Source organism: Nannobrachium achirus (genome assembly GCF_963921795.1).
Source record: "Nannobrachium achirus genome assembly, chromosome: 10".
Lineage (NCBI taxonomy): Eukaryota > Metazoa > Chordata > Actinopteri > Myctophiformes > Myctophidae > Nannobrachium > Nannobrachium achirus.
The window spans coordinates 16217314-16226353 of NC_137819.1; positions in this window are offsets into that span (position 1 = coordinate 16217314).

A 9040-nucleotide genomic window follows, 5' to 3' on the forward strand; every position below is an offset into this window, starting at 1 on the left:
CCACTGCTTTATGAACTTAAATACAAATACATTCTAAATGAAGACAATTTTAATGCCATAGTCTTTAAGCTACTGATGTAGACTGAAGTAATTAAAGCGGGTCATGTTTGCCTGTTTAGAATTGTAAACAGCTCAGATCCATAATTGGCCTATATCGGTTTTCCGGTATTAACCTGCGGGCCACACGTGGCCGCCAGTTGTCCATGTATGAGTTGCACAGTAAACCAGTTTAAATCACAAAAGGCATGTGTGTGTGCGCGCACGCTCGTGTGCGTGCTTGATTGGTGTGTGTGTGTGTGTGCGCGCGTTCGTGTGCGTGCTTGATTGGGTCATTGGGGTTTAGCATGAACATAATCCACCGCCTATAGTGTGCATGATACTGTTGATGGGATATTGGCTGATGACATCATGAACTTTGAGTCAATGCAGCTGTATATGTTCTCATCAATAACTCTATGGACATTCTGACACGTGTGACATAACACTCTATCTGACACTCTCACTCCAAACAGACATACAATACCAGCAGTGGTGTACAGTACATTTACATTGAGCTCTTTACAATGTTGAGTTATTATTTACTTTAGTCGAGTATTACAAATTGTATATTCCTTTACTTCCACATTTAGATTATTAATACTAAATGGTAAATGGTAAATGGTGCATTTATTTAGTGCTTTTATCCAAAGCGCTTTACATAGATTGTGCATTACATTCACGCATTCACGCACACATTCATACACCGGTGGCGGAGGAAACCATGCAAGGCACCAACTTACTCACCGGGAGCAATTAGGGGTTCAGGGTCTTGCCCAAGGACTCTTCGACATTAACTCAGGCAAATCGGGAACCCTTCGTGCTCTAATAACGGTTTCTCTACCCCTGAGCTATGCCTGAGCTATGCCGCCCCTATAATACTGATAGCGAGGGGCTATGACTGAGAGGGTTTTGTAGTGTATTCAGGGGTTCTGACTTGTCCACCGTTTCTCCAGCAGTGATATGAGGCGACACAATAAGAAGAGGAAAACAATGGTCCTCGGTTCACTCGTCAAAAGACCGAGCTAGGGTTTATTACACATAGCAAGTTATACAAAGGTTGCAGTCAGCTCCCGGGCTGATTGGTCAAGGATCGATGTGTGGACGCACGACGTTGAGACAAAAAGCAATGGTCCTCTCTGCCTGACCCCTCTTATACTGCCAGTCTAATGAGTGTCTTCTCACATGCATGTTTGCCGTGCATGTTGTATGTGCGCTACTACCGGTGCCACAGAGTCTGGAATATGTGTACATTAATGCAATTTATGTGACATGGGTCCTTCAGAAAATGTACATATATGGAAATGGTGGCCTGTGAGATGAGGCCAGGTGTTCATCCGATGAGCCTGGTTCATCAGGCAGTGTCAGTTTTACGTGCATCTTTACGTGCGTGCCCGTGCGTGGGCTAAGCGTGTGGATATGGTGTCTTCAGTCTGACCTACACGCACGCCTCCCGATGTGTGAGCACTCGGTGTCTAAACAATTTAAAGCTGAGAGTCTATTCGAGACCCAGACTCCTTTTAAGGTCCTGAGATAGGCCGCTGTGTGAAAGGAGGCAATGTACAGAATGTCCTCCTTGAGTGTACCACCACACTCTCATATCTATAATAATGTATGATAATATTCTGCATTTCCCCCCTGGAGCGAACGATAGGAGCTCCCTCTTGGTAGCTTCTACCGCCACCCAGTGAGGAAACGCAGATCCAAACCCAGACCCTTAACTCCTCACACAGCTGGCCACCCCAGGAGCCCCTATGCCTGGTCAAGCTGAGCCCAACAGAGAGGAACCACTGTCTCAACCCAAAATACCGTTAAATATGTTACAATAGCAGTGATTATAGTGATCCAGAGCCTACGCCTATATTATGTCCAAGCCTTGCAATTTTGGATCGTAAAACAGAAATATATCACACATCTAGCGTATAACTAAAATAAAGAAATAACACATTATATTGAATAATAGGAAGCATGCACATCGGCGACGCTTAATCGCAAACAATTCTCGTCAACTATCATGACTACAAAACAGCTAAAAACTCCTAATCTAGAAAAAACGCGCAAAAAATCTTCGCCCAGGGGCTACCATACCATGTGGTGCATGTGGTGCAGGTGACAAATGCAATGTTGCAGAAAAGGTTGAAGTTAAGAACATTTGGAATGAATGCAAAGAATGGATCAGCCAGAAAAATGAGATCAGTAAGAAGCTTGTGGCTGTCTAATGAGTATGTGTGGGGGCCAGAGGGGATGAAAGGAGAGCTGGAGGTACAGAGTACCTGGAGAGGATCTCCCGAGGCACGCATGCCCCGGACATCCTTTCAGTCCTCGATGTTCAGGAACCGACGCTTCTCTCCCTCCCATATGTCCCCGCGCTCATGGGGATGAATATCGATATAATCTTCCGTATACATGCTATCAATCAACACATCGTCCGCCACGACGGGATCCCCCTCGGGTCGGGAGGACTCCGATGGGTCCCCTTCCTGTGTAACTGCCATCTGCATCATCTGGAAGCCCACTGCACGATCGATGCCCTTGGAGATGAAAGAACGAATCAAAGGGATGCAGCAGCACAAGACGAGAGCCAGGACAATCAAGACGAGAAGGATGACGGCTCCGATCTGAGCCCAGTAAGCTCCCCATCCCCCGAATTGCTTAGCAAACCAGCTGTCCCAATTGTTCTTTACGCCGGACTTCTCCTGAAAGTCATCACGCACCTCTCGCAACTTCTCCATTGCCAGGGTGAAGGCGCCGTCGGGGGCTGTTAAATTTGGTATGAACGTGCAACAGCTGTCGACGCCCACCAGGCCGCAGACACCTGACTTTTCTGCGAGCAAAAAGTCAAGGGCCTGTCGGTTCTGCAAAGTCATTAGACTAGTTGCAGCCAACTGCTTTCCCAACGCCCCCAGCGCCTCGTACGTGTAATTCATGAACCGCTGGGTATTGAAAGCGAAGTAATTGATCCACCTCGTGTTGATGCTGATGCCGATTGAAGGAATGAAAACAGAGGCGGTTGTTAGCTTCCCGTGGTCGATGACCATGTGCTCCTCGGGAATGTCATAAGGAACTCCGTATCTGTCGACTGGAACCCTGTACCCTTTCATGTGCTCTTGTGCAACTATTCCTCTCTTGGCCCGTGAAGGCCTTAAGTCGCGCATCTTCTCAACATCTTGGAAAGGAATAATGCCAATGGGCTGGATGGCCTGAACTCGTGCGCATCGGCCAATCCAGTTTATAGGCAGATAACTCAGCAACAGGTCCTGCCCACAGATCCAGAACTGATCTGCCACTGACTGTGTGGCAAAAAGGAGTGGGCAGATAGCCGGTGCTGGCACCGTACGGTTCCCCTTGAGCATATGCACAACGGGCATACGGTCAATCTTTTTTGGAGACGACAGACACTCTGCCTGGTTCAGATCAGCCTGCGTAATGCTCCAAATTCGACTGCAATACTTCTCATCCAGCAGCCCAACTTCGATTGGCAAGTGGGTGCGTTCCCTGCGGAATCCTACCACCTTCTGGAAGCACTCAAACCCTCCCCCCATCTTCAATGGTGTCCCCTTCGGCATTGCTTCAAGCTCAAAGTTGTTCATGCGCATATCAATGTTCACACAACGGTCCCCCAACAACTCCTTTCTCAAGTCTCTGGTGCTATTGCCTAGTTCCATGATTCCTCTATAATACTCCTTTGACCCCAGGAACTGCAAACACTCTGCCTGGCAAAGTGGACCCTTACGTAGCACGGCCCCTATCGCACTCCCATCGTTGTAATACTGAGGATCTTCAGGGAACCCAAGCTCCCTCATAAGGTCTATCCTAGCCCTTTCTTTTTCTTTTTCACAGTTAGCCCAGCTGTGTTGGGTACCAACCAACAGATACGTGTCCGTGCGGGCCTGAGTACACAAGTAACAGTCCTCCTTACCAGCGGACCGTGCTGTGAAGTCGATCCACTTGTACCAAGAATTCCCATGGGCTATGGTGTGTAGCGGGTCGGTGGCTAAGGGGACGTACTTTACCCGGTGAACCCTCCTTTCGGCTGACAGTTTATCAGTCCACTTCTGTCCTAATTCACCCTCAGAGGGAATACCATGCACCGTTCGTGCGGTCCGCGGCCTGCCTTCCTCGGACTCCTGAACATCCTCCGAGCTAAGAGGACAAGGCGCCAAGGAAGGAGAAGACGAAAGCAGAACGGGTTCTGATATAGCACCCCCCTCGGGCATCCCCAAGGAAGTAGAAGCCATGGCTGTTGAAGAGGCAAGACCATTTGCCGGACTAGTGACAGTCTCCAGGTCAAAGGTAACGCCGGGAGCAGTCGTGCTGAGGTCAGAAGGCTGGCCCTCAGGGAGGTCAAGAGGAGTTTGCGTCTCGCCATCGAAAATGGCGGTTGACACAACGTCAAAGACCGCGGTGTCAATAGGGACCTGGGATGTCTTCTGTAAAGAGAGAGACTCAGGAGTCGCTGTGGTGGTAGTAGCGAGAACTGTCGCTGAAAGAACTGTTACCGGTGTCATTGGAGAAGGATCTGCAGTCGTCTGGATAAGAGATCGAATGGTAGTGGTAGAGTAGACCCGAAGGGTCACCCGTTGACGTGGGCAGGGGCCGGTGGAAGGTCCTTGACCAGGAACCTCCCGTAAGCACCCTTGATGATTACTAATGCACGTATACTCACCCTCATCCACGATGGTGGCTTCGGAGATGAGGAGAGAGCAATCTCCACTGTTCTGGTCTTTGCGTAAGAAGCGCACTCGCTCAGTGCGGCTGCCACCAGTCACTGCTACAATGCGGCTCTGCCCGTATCGCCACATATTGTAGCCTCCAGTACCTCCCGGAGACTGAGGGCATCGGCATGGAAGGTGTATTAATCCACCCTCCTGACCCTCTGTAGTGGAGTGCGTCTCCATGTCCGGGAAATCCTCTCTGCGGGTGGGAAAGGAAAGCCCTGTACCGTCTGAGCTCTGTCTTTTGCTCCGTGAGTCAGTGCCTGTTACCGGAATATCAGGGGTCTGTGTGACCTCTGATCCTAATGTTACCTTAGTTTCAACAGAAGTCTCACTGGGGTCCGCGATCTGCCTTACGTTAAGGTCAGGCTGTACGGCTCCCCCCTGGACCGGGGCGTGCAACACGTCCCTGTCCACGGCGTCAGGTGTAGCCTGGAAACCATCCAGGCGTGAGGCAGGAGCCACAGTGCTCAAGAGCACCGTGTTCGGAACCGGAACTGTAGATACCTGCGTGGTGGGAGACTGCGTGGTGTGCGCAGGGACGGCCATGGGCGTAGCGGCAGGCTCTGACGCAGAGATGACCTCTGCTGCTGTCGTCACCGGCGCCGTCGCTGTGGACACCATCATTGTTGAGGTTGAAGGAGCAACCGTCGTCGTCGGAGGCGTTGCTGTCGTCGGAAGAGGCGTCGTCGTCGCTGGAGGAAGCGTTGTCGTCGCTGGAGGAAGCGTTGTCGTCGCTGGAGGAAGCGTTGTCGTTGCTGGAGGAAGCGTTGTCGTCGCTGGAGGAGTCGTCGTCGTTGTTGTAGGAGGAGGAGTTGTCGTCGTTGTCGTAGGAGGAGGAGTTGTCGTCGTTGTTGTAGGAGAAGGAGTTGTCGTCGTTGTCGTGGTAGGCCGTGTGGTGGTAGTCGTAGTCGTGGGGTCTACCAGCGATGAGACCTTGACTCTCACTTGACGACGCGGGCATGCAGGAAAGGTGACCCCCATCGCTTGGATCTGCCAGGGGCACTGAGGGCTGTGGTTGATGCAGGTGTACAACCCTCCGTCCGCCTGCGTCAGCTTCGAGATGATGAGGGAACAGTCCCCGCTACTCTGGTCAGGGTGCAGGAAACGTATGCGGCCGGTCCTTTCCCCGCCGGTGACAGCAACGGTCTCGCCGTGTTGATCTTGCCACAGGTTGTACTGGGAGGAGGGACAGGGGCATGGGAGTAGTACCGTATAGTCTCTGGTCCCTTTAACTGTCGTCAACATAACGTTGAGGCCGGCGTCTCTGCCGAGCCGGTCTCTTGATCGATAGGGGAAAGGACGGACCTCGGCGCCTTCTCGGTTTAGTGGCTGGAGCGGGCGCACCTGACGGCTCACTCGGAGGACCTGCCGGGGCCGGGGTCGGGACGTCTTGTATGTCAATGGCGCTGGGTCGTTCTCCAGGTCCGTCTTCCGGGCCTCTGTCCCCTGTGTCTGCTGTAGCAGAGAGCAGATCACCAGGAACATCGTCACCCGTGTCCTCAAGGTCAAGAAACGGCGCCTCCGGGTCATCGGGTTGGTCTCCAGCCGTGGCATGATTGCTCTCCTGGTCACTCTCGTGGTCACCCCCCTGGACTGGCGAAGATGTCGTCACGTCTGGTTCAGCGGCGCCCTCCTCAGTCGTTTCGGCAGGGGCTTTAACGCAATGGCTCAGATGAAACCACGATGGTGACCCGTCGACCTGTACAGCGTGGCCTGAGGTTCGCACAACGCGGTAAGGCCCTTCCCGGCGGACGTCTAGGCACCTGCGACGATGTTTCTTTACGTACACCCGGTCACCAGGGACAATGGTGTTAGCGGCAGTCAGGCTTAGTTTCAGCTTCTCCCGGTCCACCTCCTCCTTTCCCTGTTTGGAAGACACATAAGCAGAAATCCTCCTATGGAGGGCAGACATATATTCGACATAGGCTTTCATATCCCGCTCGAGGAGGGAAAGACTCGGGCCTTTCCCTCCTGCATGAATGCCGGGGGTTACCATACGACGGCCAGTCAGGAGCTCGTGCGGAGTCAAATTTAGGTGCCGTATCGGGGAAGAACGAATCGAGAGGAGGCCCAATGGTAACGCTTCGCTCCAGTTAAGGCCTGTGTGCTGCGAGATCTTATTTACGCGATTCTTGAGGTTCAAGTTCATCCTTTCAACCGGGCTCTGAGAACTGGGCGAGTAAATACTACCCCAGCGCTGGCAAATGTCAAATTTCTGAAGAATTAGTCGCACCGTACGATCCACGAAGGATCTTCCCGAATCCGAAGAGATCTTATATGGAAAACCATAACGTGGGATCACTTCACGGCATAAGAATCTAGCTGCCGAACGCGCGTCCTCTCGTTTCGTGGGGATGGCCTCCACCCAACGGCTAAAGCTACACACTACCACGAAAAGGTAGCGTTTGCCGTCGATGGGCTTAGTCATATCAGTATAATCCATGTACAATTCACGCATAGGGCCTTTCGGGGTTGGAATATGTCCTGGTGGCCTGATAATCCCCCGTCGAACATTGTTCTTTAAACAGATGACACATTTGCCGATAAACATGTCAATCTGTTCAAGAAGATAAGGTGCCCAGAACCCATATTCCCGGGTGATCTTGTGATACACGGCTCCTCGATTAACGTGCGCAACCGAATGTGCTTCGTGAATCAACAAACCCACTAAGTCAGTCGGAGCGATAACTAATCCCTCATGATTACGCCAAAGTCCGGTGCTGTCTTGGACTGCCCCTCTATCTTGCCACAAGTCCTTGTCAATCGCACTGACCTCGTCTTGCATCAAAATCAAGTCTTTCAAAGTGATCTTTTCCTCCAGGTCCACCTCATGTGTAACCAAAAGAACCTTACCTGGCTTGTTGGCCCCCGCCACCCGCTTGGCGGCCTCATCGGCAGCCAAATTACCCTGTGTGATACGAGACTTATCGGTTTGATGGGCGGCACACTTGGAGATCGCAATCATCTTAGGCTTCATCATCGCATCCAACAACGCCAAGATCTGTGGCTGATGTTTAATCGGCGAACCGTCGGCGCTTTTAAAACCTCGGTTTTTCCAGACAGCGCCAAACAAGTGGCACACATTGAGTGCATATGAGCTGTCTGTGTAAATGTTAACGCGTTTGCCTTCCGCCAATAAACAAGCCTCCGTCAGGGCCACCAGCTCGGCCAGTTGGGCCGACGCTGGCTGGGGGATCACTTCCGCTTTGACAGTGACAAACTCAGACCCCTGGGCCTGCACGACTGCATAACCTGCGCACAAAATGTCGCCGATCCTGTAACACGACCCATCAGTCCAGTATTCAACGTCCACCTCCTCAAGTGGGAGTGCTTGGAGATCTGCCCTGAGCTTGGAATACCTCTCGGTCTCCTCCATGCAACAGTGCTCTTCCCCGTCCTCGGCTGTGGGTAGGACCTCAGCTGGATTAACTGTCGTACACTTGACAACAGTGACATCCTCTTGTTCCAGCATCCTATGGTAATCTCTAATCCTGGACATGGTCAGAGTATACTTGCCATGGTCCAGGAGATTCTTGAGGTCATGTCTCATAAGGATGGTGACGGGATAGCCCATAGTGAGGGCTGAGGCTTTGTCATACATCAGATAAGTGCCGACCAATGCACGGTAGCACCACAACATCCCCATCTCGACATCACTAAATGCCATAGAATAGTAAGCGATGGGTTGGGGACCGGGGCCGACGCCAGTAGACTGGGCCAAGACAGCGCACGCGTACTTGCCTCCTGTGGATATGGATACATAAAGCAAGAACATTTTGGTATAATCAGGCAGTGCAAGTGCCGGCGCGGCGATCAGTTTATATTTCAAGATCTCAAAGGATGCGAGCGCGTCCGCCGTCCACGTAATCTTTGCGTTAATCAAATTGCCGCCCGCTTGTTTGATCATATCTCTGAGAGGGCCAGTGAGCTTAGAATAGTTCTCCACCCAGTAGGCGGAGTACTGAGTGATTCCTAAAAACTTCATTGTTTCCCTCACCGTAGTTGGCTTAGGTGCGTGTCTAATCGCCTCAATGTGCCCCTCAGAGATCGCGCGGTGACCATGAGATATTTTCTGACCAAGATAGACTACTGTTTTCACACAATATTGCAGTTTTTTGAGCGAGACCCGGTGACCCTTTTCCGCCAATTTCTGGAGCAAGGTCACAGAGTCCCGATGACACGTTTCAAGGTCATTGGCACACAGTAGGATGTCGTCAACGTAGCTTAAGACGGTACTGCTCAGGAGAGGCGCGACATCTACCAAATCATCCTTCAAGACCTTGTTA